The sequence below is a fragment of the Mustela nivalis genome (genome assembly GCF_964662115.1).
Source record: "Mustela nivalis genome assembly, chromosome: 1".
NCBI classification, from domain to species: Eukaryota; Metazoa; Chordata; class Mammalia; order Carnivora; family Mustelidae; genus Mustela; species Mustela nivalis.
Window position 1 is genome coordinate 89,680,611 of NC_139020.1, and position 17,700 is coordinate 89,698,310.

Sequence of the window (17,700 nt, forward strand, 5' to 3'; positions counted from 1 at the left end):
GATCTCTGTCTGTCAAATAAATAAATAAAATATTTTAAAAAAAGTAATTACTAATACTTATATATGCTCTCTATAAGAATTGCGTTTTAAAGGCAATATGAAGAGGTTGAAAGTGAAAGGATGGAAAAAGACCTACCATGCACATCCCGATAGGAAGAAAGTTGGTAGAACTACATTAATACCTGATAACATAGACACCAAAACAAGGGGAATTACCAGAGATAAGAGATTTTCATAATGATAACTAGATCAATTAACCAAAGTTATCCAATTGTCTAAACATGTGTGCTCCCAGGAGGTCTGGGTGGCTCAGTTGGTTAAATGTCTGCCTTTAGCTCAGGTCATGATCTCAGGTCCTGGGATTGAGCCCCTCATCAGGCTTCCTGCTCAGCGGTGAGACTGTTTCTTTCTCTTCCTCTGACCTTCTGCCTGCTTGTGCTCTCTCTCGCAGATAAATAAAATCTTAAAAAAAATAAAAATAAAAATAAACGTGCATGCTCCCAATAGTGGAACTTAAAAGTAAGTTAAGCAAAACTTTACAGAAATAACATATAGACAAATTCACAGGCGACTTTAACATTTTTATTTTTTAAAAATGGATGAATTTATAATTATGGTAAGAAATTTCAACATTCTTAGGCCAATAATTAATAAAATAACTTTTTAATGTGGAAATAATAAGATCAGATTTGCATTTTTCACTTTGGTGGAATTGTCAAAGAAGTTTTGAAGAGGGGAAAGATAGAGGCAGAGAGATTATTAAGTAGTAATTATTTGAGTTACTGAGTAAGAGATGATGATGGCCTGAATTAATGAAGAAAGAAGTGGGAGTAGAGAACAGGTAATAAACTGGAGATAAATCTAATTTCTAAAATTCATGAAAACTGGTTACTTCTTGAATGCTTGGTACAAATGGGAGGTGGCAATAGGAAGATTCCTAGAATCTTCAAGGATTCTTGCTGGAAGACTGGATGGGTGCTTTTAATCAAAATAGTTTGAAGGAGGAGAATCACAACTGAGAGGAAAGTCAATGAGTTCTCTCTGGATCCTTTTGTGATGTCTGTGAGATGTTGAAAATGTCCAGTCAGCAATAGAATGTGTGGTCTGAGGCCCAGAAAGAGGTCAGGTTAGAAATAGTCACAGTAACAGAAGTCACCGGAATGGTTGAAGGATCCCAAGAGACAAGTACAAGGCCAAATACAGACTCCTGGGCACTTGGGTGGCTCAGTGGGTTAAGCCGCTGCCTTCGGCTCAGGTCATGATCCCAGAGTCCTGGGATCGAGTCCCGCATCAGGCTCTCTGCTCAGCAGGGAGCCTGCTTCCTCCTCCTCCTCTCTCTCTCTCTGCCTGCCTTTCTGTCTACTTGTAATCTCTGTCTGTCAAATAAACAAATAAAAAAAAAAAAAATACAGACTCCTGAACTCTGTTTCAGAAAAGGTAGACAGAGGAAGAGAAAACTGTCATGGAAAAAAGAAGGGAAGGATAGGATAATAATCAGAAAAAGCTGGTCAGGAAAACCAAGAAGAGAGATGAATTCAAGAGGATAACACCCAAGAGAGATAAATGCTACAAGAAAATCAAGACTGAAACACATCCCTTGCATTTGGAGAACAGAAGATTTCTCCTTACTCTAACAGAATGACTTTCATGAAGAGAAGGGATGGAAACCTGATTGCATTCAACTGAAGACTGAATGAGTAATGCAGGTCAAGAAAAAGTTAATATAACTTATTCTTTCAGTGATCTTAAATTTTAAGCTGAATAGGAACTCCTGACTTGAAATCAATAATTATTATTGTCAGCAATAATTAGAAAGTCTATTATGAACTGTAAGAAAGATGCAGTAGACACCTTCTTCAATTTAAGGGACCAATAAACTCTTCCCTATGGAGAGATTATCATAGCTTCTTTTGTTATGTGGGTTTTCAATCTAAGTGACATCTTCAGAGATAATTAGCACTTAATACTATGTTTTTTATCAAGAGTGCTGTCTGTGTGAAAGGTCTAGAAAGGCATACGTTTAGATGGAACAACACAATAAACACTTTAAGGCAATTTGGCAAAACCTTACTTATATTTTTTACAACTAAGGGTAGAATGTGTAGAATGGTTTAATACATCTTTCTTTGTAATTTATACAATGGAGGCACTCTCCAGGGAACTTGTGAGATTGTATGGAAGAGGTGGAGGAGGTAAATAATAGGGAAATCCAAATTACAGCCCTGTAAATAAAATGTTTCTCCTTAAGAAAAGCCCCATTTGAGCACCATGCATATACCTAGGAAAATGTCTTACAATTCAGATTGCAGTGCAGATTAGTGAGTTCTCTCAGTTCTGCACTGTGATCTCTAGAAGTGAGACAAAGACAGTGAGAAGGACTATAAGGAGAGGCGATAAAGAGGCAAACCCCAACTTTATTCCTGAAAAGAAGCATGGAAATTTTACAAAGTCCTAATTTTGCGTGTAGAACTTGGCATTTAAAGAATAAGAATCTCACAGAAGATCAGTTTTCTCTTCTAGTAGCTTCTGAATGGCCTGACTGCCTAATGACACAGGAAGGAAGAGGACAGGCTGTTGTGGCGAAAGCTTGCCTCAGTCCACCACCAGGAATGTGTTCCTGTCAGCCCTGTGTTGGGAGAAGGCAACAACGTCAATGTTCACTTAGTCTGCTGGGTGGCGCCAGATCATCACATAACTACCAAATCCCAGCAACGACTAGCATTTCAAAAATCTTAAATGACTTTCGTATAAATATATACTTGTGATCTTCATTATCTATTTTACATTTTTCTTACAAAATGCAAATAAGGATATCAAAAGGGGGGGAGCTTGAAATCTCTCCAGTGTTAATACATGAATTTAAAATGATGTTTTTCTGATATTAATGTTAAAACAATTTTATATACAGAAATGCCCAAAGGTAAGATCTATACTTATATGACTTCTCTGGTCAAAGCAGTAAGTATAGGTGCAATATGGTTTACGAAACAGGAATATGTGAGTGTTATAACTACTGATGTGCTGGCATACAGCTCTGGGAAGATCTTGACCTTGTTCTACTACCAGCTCCCCTTTTTTCCAAGGGAATCCCCTTATAGTGTTTCTAAGCTTATCTTAGACAACCATAGTCTCATCTCTACACCCAATTCACAATTAGGCCCAAATAGCCTGCAGAATGCTTATTCACTCTCTCCCTGTTAAAAATACTCCTGTTCTATATCCCATAACGTCAAGATTTTACTAAAGCAATGGCTACTTTCTTGAGTGGACTGTGCAGAACCTGCTTATGTTTTGGATGATTCTGTGGTAGAGACTGCTAGTTATCTATCAAGATTCATGCTCCTCTTTTTCCAGAGGATTGAATCCAAACTGGGTACAAGCCTACCCAGCTAAAACTATAATTTCTAGCCTCCTTTGCTTCTGTCTCCGGGATCTGACTTAGTTATCACCAAGAGAATATGAGAGGAAGTGGTAAGTGCAGTTTCCATTTCACTGGTTTAAAAGAAAATTGCTTGCCCCCAATATGTGCTCTTTTCCATTGCCTTGAGCCAGAACATGGACATATCTGCAATGTAGCTTTGATCATGCAGATGAAGACATTTCCTAAGAACTGACAGATCTTGTAAAGCCACTGTTTGGGACCTACTTTTTTAAATAGCAGCTTAGCCTTTGCCTAACTAATACAGATATTAATAAACCAGTGAGTTTTATCTTCCATGTTTGCATTTTTTAACACAGGCAGCAAAGACACTGACTTACTTAATGACAAGGAGCACCTTTCCTGCACACCTTGACAAGTCACCTGTGTCTGCAACTTTTATAGCGCTAATGATTAGAAAGCAAAGCCTATGTCTTTCTAGCTCTAGTATTTAGCAAACATTTTTAATACAATGTAGGTACAGAATCGATGTTTAATATCAGGAATGGGAAAGGTTTGCCACCTTCAAAATCGTGTCTCGGAGGCAGCCACCTAACCCGCTAACACACAGGATGAACCCTGCACAGGTTAGGCTTTATGAGCACTTATATTGCCGCATAGCTGGATATAACACCAAGCTTGAAGACAGACCATATGGCTAATGCTCCCACATTTCAACCTGCCAGAAAGCATGGCAGGTGATCAGAAGATCAGTGGTGAATTGTATTGACACTGTAAACTTTACTGACAGCTGATCTGTACTCTCATATTAGGTGTCATAAAATTCCACGAATGGTGAGATACCTAGAGGTTTAACAATAATAAAAAATATATATACTGCTGGGTTAATTTACCAGATGAAGAATCGTAGGAAATTTGCATTTTTAGCATTCATGCTGCTTCTCGAATGCTGTGAAAGAGAATCCTGGCTCTGCCTGGTGTGTCACTGAAGGCTGTGTTTGTGTAAGTTAAGGGTACACCTGGGCACACACACTGACCTCATCAGAGCAGGATTTTCTAAAGGGCGCTGCTTGAGAGCACTTCTCAGTCTGCTCTCTGCACAGTAATCTTAACTTCAGTTGTATATCTGGTCTGCCAAGTCTAGGTACCAATCTACAACAAGTGATTGGAAGTGATGTTTGTACTGGACTTAATTATAACAACAAAATGAGTCATGGAAGAAAGTATTCAACCTATAGTTTTTTACCCTAATACATGCCCAAGAAATACAAGTAATGTCTTGATGGTAATTTGGAGTCCCTCTTCACTAAGAAATCGCAGCCATTACAATGGAGGAAACATCTATCAGGGCCCTTGGTCGGTCTCAGATACAGGAATCCTAGAATAGATTGTTTTAGTCTGATGTTCTCCCAAGTCTTAAAGTGAACTGTTTATCCTCCTTATCCTTTGTCAGTCATTTCTTTAGATTTACCTTCTCTAGCTTTTGAAGATTGAATATGAAGAGATGAAATGTAGCTCTGGGTTTGGGAGAGACATAAACAAGCTACTCTGCCTAATCTGATTCCAGTTTAAGCTGCTGGAGGATTTTGCTTTGATCTCTTCCTGCCCAGCTCAGCCTACCAAACAAATACTTTAGAGTTAGGGCAAAAAAAGTCATAGATCAATAAAGTGTTTGCATTTTTCTAGAAACTTCTAAGAATCTGGGCATGCTGATCTCTAACATTTGTTAGTCCCTGGGAAGAATACAAATGGAGGCCTACATATAATATGTCTAAGGATTTAAAAGTAATAAATCAAGCCAAGAATGTAAAGAAAATGCCTATTCTCCTATTTAGTTAAATAAACCCTTGTAATAACCTGAAAGGCCAGGTTTGAATTTAGAATTCTTGAATTCGTTGGGTCTCTATAACAATACATGACAGCAAAAGAAAGCCAGTCCCTTGCATCCAAAAGGAGATAACCCATTCCCTTCTCTTCCATTACTGCTCCCATCCCCCTCGAGAAGAGGCCTGGTTGCACGTCCATCCCACCCTGTCAATCCAAGCTCCATTTATGTCCCTGCAAGCACCAGTCCTTTGGTCCTTTCTTGGGTCTTGGAGTGGGCCCTTTAGCTGCACAATATCATAGAGAGAACACACCTTAGGAATGCCTTAAGCAAATGTTAGAAGTAGGCTTTGTCTATTTGGGAAATGAATTCTTGGATTTCAGGTATCCAAAGCTTGGTCTAGAAAAGAGTCCCAAGCTTTGGATGGATACATCCCTTGGTTTTGCTGACTTTTAGCTCTTTGGAGAGAGAGCAAAATCAGAGGATGTTTATAACAAGGGACCCAAACCCTCCTATCTTATTTTAAGGGTGATATTGAATCTAGAGCATCACCAGGCAGCCAGAAGATGTTGGAGTTGGCTTTTGGTCCTGTTTCCTAATACCACCACCCAATTACAACATTTGGGAAAGTATGCTTTTGAGTACATCAGTTATTAGTTATGTTCGATGATGGCAAGGAGTTTGATAACATAAAATCTGGTCCCTAGGATCTGCAAAAGCCTAGAAGAAATGAATTCTGGGTATAACCATGATAAGCACTGAGAATGGGGATTTCAAATGAATTGTTTATAAAAAGAACTATAACTGCAGCACATGTCACATTGCCCTAGTTACTAAATTAGCCTAATTAAGATCTTTCTAGTCTCAAGAGTGGACATACAGAAATTATTTTTCCCCTTTAATTAAATGGGTACTTACATAGAGACACATGTAAGACAGTACTCCTAAGACACAGTCAAAGGTCTTGGGTGGCTCAGTCGTTAAGTGACTGCCTTTGGCTCAGGTCATGATCCCAATGTCTTGGGATTAGGCCTGGCACAGGACTCCCTACTTGGTGGGAAGCCTGTTTCTCCTTCTCCCACTTCCCCTGCTTGTGTTCTTGTGTTCCTCTCTTGCTGTGTCTCTGTCAAATAAATAAATAAATAAATAAAATCTTAAAAAAAAAAAAAAAAGACATAGTCAAGCTTGAATTCAAGCTCCAATGTCTATCATTAACTAGAGGAATAAAACTTAGGGCATGTGGCCAAATGGTTGGGTGTTATATTTTCTCAGCATTCTCTAGGTAAGATTCAAAGGGAGTGGGTCACAGTATTAAGAAAACAGTTCTGGGTTTTTTTGGCTGGTCCAGGAGAGGTCCATCACTGCCTGTAGACCAGATGGTGCATGTCCCACTGATTCAGGCTGTAGGGGAGGGGTGACATTTAGGCCTTCCACTTTATGCATGTGATTGAGTGTCATTCTAACATTACCAACAGTGATGGGGCATTCTGACAAAGAGCATTCTGGACAAAATGCTATTCTAAAAATTGATCGTGGTGCTAAAAGTCAACTCTATGCTTCCATTGCAGACTTACGTACATCCATATTTATTTTCTATGGTTATACCCACATGTATATAGATTTTGAGTAATTTAGGTTAGAGTCTTATACCCCAAGAAAGAAATTTTATTACAGCATAGATGTTGCTTAGGGAGCCTAAAGTTTCATAAGGAGAACTCTCCAGGAAACTCTTACCAAAGCAGTTACCTACAATGATACATAAAAAAGAGTTTTTCACCAATTACTAAAACTGTGCTGATTATGTACTGAAATCACGAGGCACTGTGATTACCCAAGTGATTGGCTGGGACATAGGGTAGGTCACTAAAGTGACTTAGAGATTAATAGAAGATTGTTAGAATATATTTACATATCTCAATTCCAGTTTGAAAAGCAGTGTTTTTCCAGATCACAAGGCACTTCTCTGAGAGCTAACATAATTAGGACCATCAGATTATTCTAAGCATTTGGAATTGGGGTAAAATGATGGTGGCTTGGCTTGTAAACATGGGAAAATATGTGAATCCTAGTTAAGCACATGTATGAAGAAGCAAAACCACCAACCTATGGGGACAAATGAATTTATCAGGCTGCCAGAAAGAAGTAAAGATGAGAAACTATAGTGTTTCTATATAGGAAGGAAAATAATTTAATAATATCCTGAAGTCTTGATGTTGGTCACTTCTAGATTCTGGCCTTTCCTAAAAATTGGTTGCAGTTTTTCCCTTGCTAACCAAAATATCCCTGCATCCTCAAATAAATCCTCTTTCCTGTTTCAGCATGGTGGGTTTCTACAGCCAAAGAGCCTTGACTAAACATTATTTGAATTTCTCATTTACCCTGCAAAGATCTCTGTAAACACTGGGAAAATAGAAATGAGTTCTGCTTTTCTATGAATGCTTGTTTTCTTCAAAACCATTTTCTATTTTCTATTCTCTTAGGAGGGGGATATATACCCCCACACACACACATACCCACATACTCCCCAACACACAGAGATATTATCCACACACATATGTATTTTTTTTAATTTGCATTGATTCTCTGTGACTATATTCTATGGCTATATTCTGCTCTATAGTCCATCTGTCCCGCTGTCATGTAAAGGATTTTGTAGCTATCCTGTTTCCTTTCCTGGTGTGATAAAGATATTGGGGAGGTGCATTGTACTTGCAATAGTTCTCCACATTGAGCACGTTCGTCTCTGACTGTGATGTGTCTATTTCACAGTGTCATATCTTCCTGCTTTCCCAGACTCATGCTGCCACATCCCCCTCCCATTTGTCATTTAGGGTTTTGTTTTGTTTTGTTAATGTTTAACTGTCTTATGCCATTATAGCCTATATGAATATATGCTAGGAGTTCTCAAACATTTTGGTCTGAAACAATCTTTCTACACTTAATCATTTAAGCATGCCAAAGAGCTAGATATTTGCCATGTTAGGAAATAAAACTGAGCAATTAAAAATATTTATATCAATTCATTTGCAAGTGGCAATAGTTCAATTATTACACGTTCACACAAATAATGCATTTTTGTTTTAAAAACTGTTTTCCAATTTGAAAAAAATTGTAGATAAGAGTAGTATCTCTTTATATTTTTCATATTTCTTTTATGCCTTGATTAATAGAAGACAGGAAGAATCTTCTATCTGTCTCTGCATTCGGTCTGTTGCAATGTCACACATGTTACAGCCTTGTGAAGCTCCACTGTACACTCATGAGAGACTTAGGGTGAAATGGGCAAATAACTTCATAATATTATTATGAAAATAGTTCAACTTCATTGAGTCTCAGCCACTTGGAGAAGTACTGCCATGCACTATGCAATTGCAACATTAACCTAACAACCAAGAAGTTAAAAAAGTAAATATTTTAACAACAAAAAAAATCTCTTTTCATTTTTAACTGAACCAACCAAGATCATATATTTAGGGTATCCTACACCAATAACTTCTGATGGGGAAATCACATTCCTATTTTAACTTTGCTGATACATAGAATACTTTGGGGAAATTTAAATTGAATCTGAAGAAGTTTAAATATCAATCCCCAAATAAGTGAAACCATATGATAATTGACTCTCTCTACTTGACTTATTTCACTCAGCATAATAATCTCTTCCAGTCCCGTCCATGTTGCTACAAAAGTTGGGTATTGGTCCTTTCTTTTTTTTTTTTTTTTTTTTATAAACATATATTTTTATCCCCAGGGGTACAGGTCTGAAGGGGAGGTGAACCATGAGAGACTATGGACTCTGAAAAACAATCTGAGGGTTTTGAAGGGGTGGGGGGTGGGAGGTTGGGGTACTAGGTGGTGGGTATTATAAAGGGCACGAATTGCATGGAGCACTGTGTGTGGTGAAAAATAATGAATACTGTTAAGCTGAAAATAAAAAATAAATTTAAAAAAAAAATATATCAATCCCTATGGTGGACTGCTTTGTTAACTTTTCATCATCACATGGATAGAATGAATACATTAGTAAGATGTCTTAGATGATTAGCATTATTTTTTGTTTGAATGCCTACATATAGAAATGGACTATTTTAGCATTTTTCAGGTTTGATATAGTTTTATCCTAACCTACTGGTATAATAAGCATAAAAATAAATACACTAGCCATATTCAAATCACAGAATTCTACAAATTTCTAAAAGGAGGAGAATGTATGATGACAATGTATGCTGTGATTTGGTGTATCTGAGAAAGCTCAAACACTCCAACTTTTAAATTCTTTCTTCAATAATCTCTAGGTAATTTGATCAAATATAGTGTTCTCCCTTATAATCTTTTGAAAATGCACCAGACAGAACTCACTTAATCATATTCTATTCTTAAATGATTATTTCTATGCCACACTGAATATTTACAAAGATATCTAAAGTTTTCTGCTAGTTCTCTTCTCTAGGATGCACATGTATAACCCTTTAAGGTGATTTAAAGGAAATCGGGTTAAGAAGGAGGCTGCCTGGATTGTAGCAAATCATTGCACAAGGCCATAGGGCAATGTGTCTACATTTCCACTATTGAATTCTAGGTTTTTGCTTCTTTCTTCCAAGAAGTGATGGCAAGGTAGAGACAAGGAGAGAAAATGAGGATATAAAGCTAAATAAGTAATTATTTATACTGACTTTAGCAATCAGCACAAAAAATAATTGGCCATCAATTTCCAGAAGTCCTTTCAAGACTGAATCTTTTTATATACAAATTATATTCTTTACTTTCATGTTACCATTTTTTTGTGTATAGCTGAATGTTATGACTGCCCCCCCCAAAAAAACACCTCAATTCTATTTTTTTTTTAAGATTTATTTATTTATTTATTTATTTTAGAGAGAGAAGAGTGAGCAGGGAAGGGACAGAAGGAGAGGGAGGCAACCAGACTCCCCACTGAGTGGTAAGCCCCACCCAGGGTTCAATCCAAGGATTCAGAAATCATGATCTGAGCCAAAACCAAAGGTCAGAAACTCAACTGACTGAGCCATGCAGGCACCCCTTAACTCTCTTTAAAGGCAGACAATAAAATCCAGAATCATAACAACATAGTGACAACAATAACAATACCCAGCATCCAATCACAATGCTATATATTTTAAAAAGCAGAAAATGTGATCCATACATAAAAGGAAAATCAATCATTTGAAAAACAGACCCCAAAATAACACTGATTATAGATTTAGCTTACAAGAACTTAAAATGGCTGTTATAAATATACTCAAGAATTTAAATTAATATATTTAGAATTAAACCTAAATAAAATTTGGAGGAAAATGGAAGAATTTTTTTAAGTGAAACTACTACCACTAAAAAATATAATATCTAAAATGAAAATTTTACTGGGTGGAATTCAATGAATTAAACCAAAGAAGAAAAGATTAAAGAGCTCAAAGACATTACAATAGAAACTATGCAAACCAATGTACACAGAAAAACATGAACAACGTTGCAGTGTCCTGTGAATTGATGTGATGCAGTCTACCATACCTTTAATTCAAGCCCAGGGGAAGTGGGAAGAGGAAAGAAAAATGTTTTGAAGGATAATGGCCAAAAATATCCAAATCCAATATTAACTCTTAGCCCATGGGTCCAATAAGGACAACAACCCCCAGCAGGATAAACACAGTGAAAATAACATCACAACACATTATAATTAAATTGCTGAAAAGCAGGTTGAGAACAGTGTCACATTACTAGAGAAGACACCTTGATTATGGATTTCCCAGCCTCAGGAACTATGAGAACTAAATATATTTAACTCATCCAATCCATGATACTGTGTTGTAGAAGCCCAAGCTAAGACCCCAGTCATAGAGCCATAGAACCCCTATCTCAGCCATGGATCAACAACTTCCAAACTTCTTTTACCTGACAGAGAAATAAACTTTCATCATCTTCAGGCACTTTTTCTTAGTCTCTTTTATAGTTAAAACATGTCCTACTTTATGCAATTATCTACAGCATGGGGGACCTCAGATAGACTGAAAAGGCAAACATCCACCTGAACGGGTGGTTCTAACAACGTTCTTTATTTATTTCAGTTCGATGACTCCTCATTGAGTAACTGTCAAAATGGAGCAGAGTCCTAGTTCCTATGGGAAACACAAAGATGAATGAGACTACTTTATGGTGCAATTAAGAATACACAACTCTTCCTGGGCCCCCTGTTACAGGAGCAGCTCAAACAGAGAATTATTATGATATAGGGGGAGAGTGTTGGTAGAAGGAAGTAGCAAATGAGAGAAACTTGGATGACATTTTTAGAAAAGGAAATATTTGAAATCGGTCTTGAAGCAAAATTGGAGCTTTGACAGACATTGTGCAAGAGGGGAGAAAAAAACATTTCCAGGAAGTTGAAGCAGATGTAACAGTCACTCGCCCAAAGTGAGAGATTAGAGATGTGTTATATAACCAAGCACCAATAAGTAAAGATTAATCTAGAAATGTGGGGTTGAATTATGGAAGACACTGATCACTAGTTACAGAGTCTTCACTTTTATTCTTCAGGCAGTAACAAGACAGCATCTTTATATTTCACTTATCTTTTTCACTTGAATTTTTAAATATTTTTTTGTTTGAGAGAGAGAAAGGGAGGGAGCCCAAGGCAGTTGGGGGGAAGGGCAAAGGAGAGGGAGAGAGAGAATCTTGAGCAGACTCCCCTCTAAGGGTAAAGCCCAATGTGAGGCTCAATCCAGGAGCCTGAGCCTGAGCCGAAATCAAGAGTTGGCTGCTTACCTGACTACACAGGTGGATTTTTTAAAGCTATGTTTTATTTGGATTTTTAATGTAGTATTTTCTCATTGGCTTCTTTCCTCACCAAACCTTGTATTCTGGTAGCTTCTTTACCATTTTATTACCAGATCGTTCTGAGCATGGCGAAGGAAGCTTCACAGAACAGAAGCAATATACCTTGTTTCAAGTCTTCCCAGAGTACGGTTCCCTGACGGGTAACAAAACTTGTTAGTATGCAAATACCCAGGACCCAACCAAGACCTACCAAATCAGAACCTTTGGAGATGGAGCCAAACCATCTGTTTTAACAAAGCTCTCCAGGTGATTCTGATGCACATCCAAGATAAGAACAACTGGCTTAGTGACTTAGAGGTGGGGTCGGGAGTCAGAGAATCAGAGTTCAGACACCAGTTCTACCATTTATACTCCATGGGTGCCCTTGAGCAAAGTTCCTTCGCCTTCTGGTTCCAAATTTCTTATTTCATAAAGCGTGTGACAGAGATAGGGGCATTATATAAGATATTGGTATTGATATTACATAAAATATAATAATATAATATGATAGGAAATTAGGTAAGATATTGATACTGATATTACATAAGATTTAAGATACTGTATACTACTCAGTAAGATCTCTTTAAGTATAAATTGTTAATTACAAAGTAGAAACTTAATTGCCCCCAATTTTTCTCTGTATGCTTTCATAGATAGGAGAATATGAATAATGTGATACAAGCTATGACAAACCAAATAATTCAAAGTTAATATGTATACATAATCCACAAGAAAAATCTGTTCAGAAAAAAATGCCTGTTGAGAACTGCTCAGACCAGTTTTTCTTCTGTCATTTTCTGTGAAGCATTGAGCACATGCTTTTAAATATCATTAGCAAGCCTATGCCCTCATCCCTTATAAGTAGGTATAATTTTTATATCAGTTAGAAATCTGTTAGGACAAATCTTCAAAGATGATACCCTCAACCTCTACTCCTCCACCTCCCACCACATACACACACACGTGTGCACAGAAGTTAAAGGCTGCTTTATCTATTATGGAAAGAAAGATTCTCAATCAAGACAGCTATCTGGCAGCCAACAAAGCACCTCATTAATGGGCTTTCTGAATTTTACATCCTTTCCTGTCTTTTGGTGAAGACAGATTTTTCCCATGCAGCTAAGCAATTTGCAGAGTAAAATGCACTAGATTTGGGAAAACTGAAATAGCATTCCAGAACTTTACCTTACCAGGTGTAAGAAAACATACACTATAGGCTAATACATGCAAAACATGCATTAAGAACATAGTGGTATTATTTTGCTGAACACTAGCTACCTAGTTCCTATGAACTAACACTATCTGGTGTATTTCTTGCTCCTAGCAGAGACCAGCATGGAATCCCTAGTCAATATTGGCATCACAGGATAGGATGGATGATAGAGCCACACAATCATTCAGAAACCGAGGCTGATGGAGCCTCTGCCATCTTCCATATGCTTTATAAGGTTTCTTTGGTCACCCTTAATGTGGATGTAGGCTGACAGGGTAGACAAAAGGGAAAGAAAAGTAGACAAATGTGTTTTATAACCACTGTAGCCAGAAGTAACACACGGCATTTCTGTCCATCTTCCACGTGGTGAGAACAGGACAAGCAGTCTACCGAGTTCATGGGAGGTGTGAATGCATTAAGGGTAATGTAACAGACCAAGATTTGCATGAGAAGCACAGCCTGAAATTTTTGTTGGTTTTATGAAAACACATTGTTTATGGATAATGGTGACTCAAAAGGTATTATTCCAGAAATGTGCCTTTGATGAAAATCTAAGATTTACAAACATAGGACTTTGGAATAGAGACTTAAAATAAGATTTGTTCAACCCTTCCGTATACTGGTGAGGACATCGAAGCCCCAGAGAATTGAGGTGACAAGCCAAAAATATAATTTTAGGCAGTAAAAAATGTCTCATCTTTCACTTCCCTTATGCCATCAGGTATAAGGTCATCAAAAGAAAAAAAAAAAAAAACAGATTTTGGCTTCTAAAACTTTAGACTTTATCTAGACAAGGAGCCAGAAAACAAACAAACAAACAAAACAGGAGAAATACAGGGGAAAAACAGATGATAATACATTGACTTTCCACCCCATGCAGAGTGAGTCTCAGGATCCACACAGCTCAGGGGTCAGCCCCTCATTGGGTGTGCCTCAGTGATGCAAGGCCCTCCTGTGAGAAAATATCTTACTTCCAGAAGTCCAAACCACTGACTTCTAATGAAAGCTGCCTAATTTTTCTCTGTGTCTTTCAAGATTTCCAGATCATTATTACCCAATTCAGGAAATTCTATAAACCTCAACCCCAAAAAGAAATCTTCGGACTTTGACCACGTAGGTCCCACAGCCTGAGGTAGCAGACTTTCCTCTAAAGCATGCCATGAATTATAATTGTGTGAAGTCAATAAACCCAATTCCAAAGTTTCCAAAAAATATTACTACTTTGAAGACCATTTTATCTCAAGGAAGAAAAAAATGTAAATGTGATATGTATATGATGGATTAGATTTTTCCAAAGAATATTTATTTGATATTTTTCTCCCACATAGATTATATACTGTTGTGATCTTTCTTTTTCTTTTTTTTTGAATTTATTTTTTATTTTAAACATAACAGTATTCATTATTTTTGTACCACACCCAGTGCTCCATGCAATCCGTGCCCTCTATAATACCCACCACCTGGTACCCTGACTTTCCACCCCCCGCCCCTTCAAAACCCTCAGATTGTTTTTCAGAGTCCATACTCTCATGGTTCATCTCCCCTTCCAATTTCCCCCAACTCCCTTCTCCTCTCTAAATCCCATGTCCTCCATGCTATTTGTTATGCTCCACAAATAAGTGAAACCATATGATAATTGACTCTCTCTGCTTGACTTATTTCACTCAGCATAATCTCTTCCAGTCCCACCCATGTTGCTACAAAAGTTGGGTATTCGCCCTTTATGATGGAGGCATAATACTCCATAGTGTATATGGACCACATCTTCCTTATCCATTCGTCCGTTGAAGGGCATCTTGGTTCTTTCCACAGTTTGGCGACTGTGGCCATTGCTGCTATAAACATTGGGGTACAGATGGCCCTTCTTTTCACGACATCTGTATCTTTGGGGTAAATACCCAGTAGTGCAATGGCAGGGTCATAGTGAAGTTCTATTTTTAATTTCTTGAGGAATCTCCAGACTGTTCTCCAAAGTGGCTGCACCAACTTGCATTCCCACCAACAGTGTAAGAGGGTTCCCCTTTCTCCACATCCCCTCCAACACATGTTGTTTCCTGTCTTGTTAATTTTGGCCATTCTAACTGGTATAAGGTGATATCTCAATGTGGTTTTAATTTGAATCTCCCTGATGGCTAGTGATGATGAGCATTTTTTCATGTGTCTGAGAGCCATTTGTATGTCTTCATTGGAGAAGTGTCTGTTCATATCTTCTGCCCATTTTTTGATATAATTGTCTGTTTTGTGTGTGTTGAGTTTGAGGAGTTCTTTATAGATCCTGTATATCAACCTTTTGTCTGTACTGTCATTTGCAAATATCTTCTCCCATTCCATGGGTTGTGACCTTAAAGATTTAACATAGCTTAGCAAAGAAAATTATTTCATATTTTTTATTTCATAACTTATTTTATATATCTTTTATAAATATATTACAGAAATTTTTAACCTTTGTGATATGGAGCTATAACAACTACTGAGTTAATTTCACTGAAGGGGAAAATTAAAGGTTCTAACCTTGAAAGTGCTTTGGTAGCTATGTTTCTTGAACAGGAGAGAGGGGGATTTTCAGCTTGAACCCATACCAGAAAGTTATCCTCTCTTCTTTTTTTTTTTTTTAAGATTGTATTTATTTATTTATTTGAAAGAGAAAAAGAGCATGAGCAGGGGGGAAAGGGCAGAGGGAGAAGGAGAAGCAGATCCCTGCTAGTCAGGGAGCCCGACACTGGGCTTGATCTTAGGGCTCCAGGATCATGACCAGAGCCAAGGCAGACGCTTAACTGACTCAGAGCTTAAACACTCTCACCTTGCCAGGCAAGTAATAGCTACCAGGTGCAGAGCATGAAATTGGAGAAGAAAAACATCTGATAGTGCGAAGTCAGCCTCCATAGCAGGGAACCTGAGGTAGATGTTCAGCATATCTTAGTGAAGAAAAGCAAATAAATGAGAAACATATTATGAAAAAAAACTACTTAATGCAAAACTGGGGTGGTCTGCTTATTACATTGTCTCATTTATAAAACCCTTCTTAATTCTTTACCCTGTTTTATTTTTTCACTGGTTATGATTCTTTTGCCACCAGTAAAATGGCAGCTCCATGAAAGCAGAGACCCTGTCAGATTTGTTCACTTCTATATCCCTAGTCTCTACAGCAGTGCCTGGATCATAGTGGAAGCTCAATATTTGTGGAAAAAATAAATAAATCTACAGAGCAAACTCACATGTTACACATGAAAGAGGATGCTAAGACTCTGGCAATCCAAAGGAAACAGGAATTCAGATAGACCTGAATAAAACTACTATCCTCTTAACAGCCTATTATTCCTCTTCTTCCTGAATTGAGGAAGCATATTTTTTTTAAAGATTTTATTTATTTATTTGAGAGAGAGAGAGAGCATGAGAGTAGAGAGGTCAGCAGGAGAAGCAGACTCCCCGCTGAGCAAGGAGCCCAGTGTGAGACTCGATCCCAAGACTCCAGGATCATGACCTGAGCTGAAGGCAGTTGGTTAACAAACTGAGCCACCCAGGCACTGGAGGAAGCATATTTTAAAACCCGTTCCATGATGAGCAACAAACTTGTGGTATATCATTAACATCAAGATTAGTATTTGCTGTGTGATAGCTGAGTAGCTCAAGTTGACAGTCTAGAAAAATGAATATTGCTTTCAATTCTGTTATGGTTTTAAGTGATCATAATTAATTATAAAGTTGTCTTCATAATGTTTTGAGTATTTTTCTAGGTTTTTCTGTAGATAGATATCTAGACTTCAGAGACTAAACAGCACAGTGTTTTAGGAGAAGACCAAAGACCTACACTACTTTAAAGGATTTACATAGAGAGCACCTGGGTGGCTCAGTTGGTTTAGCAGCCAACTCTTGATTTCCGCTCAGGTCATGATCTCAGGGTCCTACGATCAATCCTTACACCAGGCTCCGTGCTCAGTCGAGAGCCTGCCTGAGGATTCTCTTTCCTTCTACCTCTGCCCCTCCGCCTGCTCTCTCTCCTTCCCACTCCCTATAAGTAAGTAAGTAAATAAATAAATGGTTTAAGAGAAGGGATTATAACTCAGAGATTATGTTCACTCAGATAGTCTTGGCTTCAAATTTGGAAATACTCACATTTGGAAATACTGTGAAGATTACCATATTTATTTGCCATGTGTCCTTGGCTAATTTCTATGACATCTTTGAGTCTCAGTTTTTTTCATCTGGAAGGTGGGTACTATTATCCCACAGGGTTTTCAGTATGTTTAACATAATGTAGATAAAGTGCTTACTTCAGTGCATGACACATTATTAGAGCTCTACAATGGGTAGCCATTATCATGAAATTCTCTAAGAATTGCCAGACCAATCAAAGGATACTCTACATCATTAACATGAAAATGGAAAAACTGTGAAACACACATTATATCAAGTCATTGGAATGCAGTATTCTTTTGAATATTTGGATCTGACATTTCC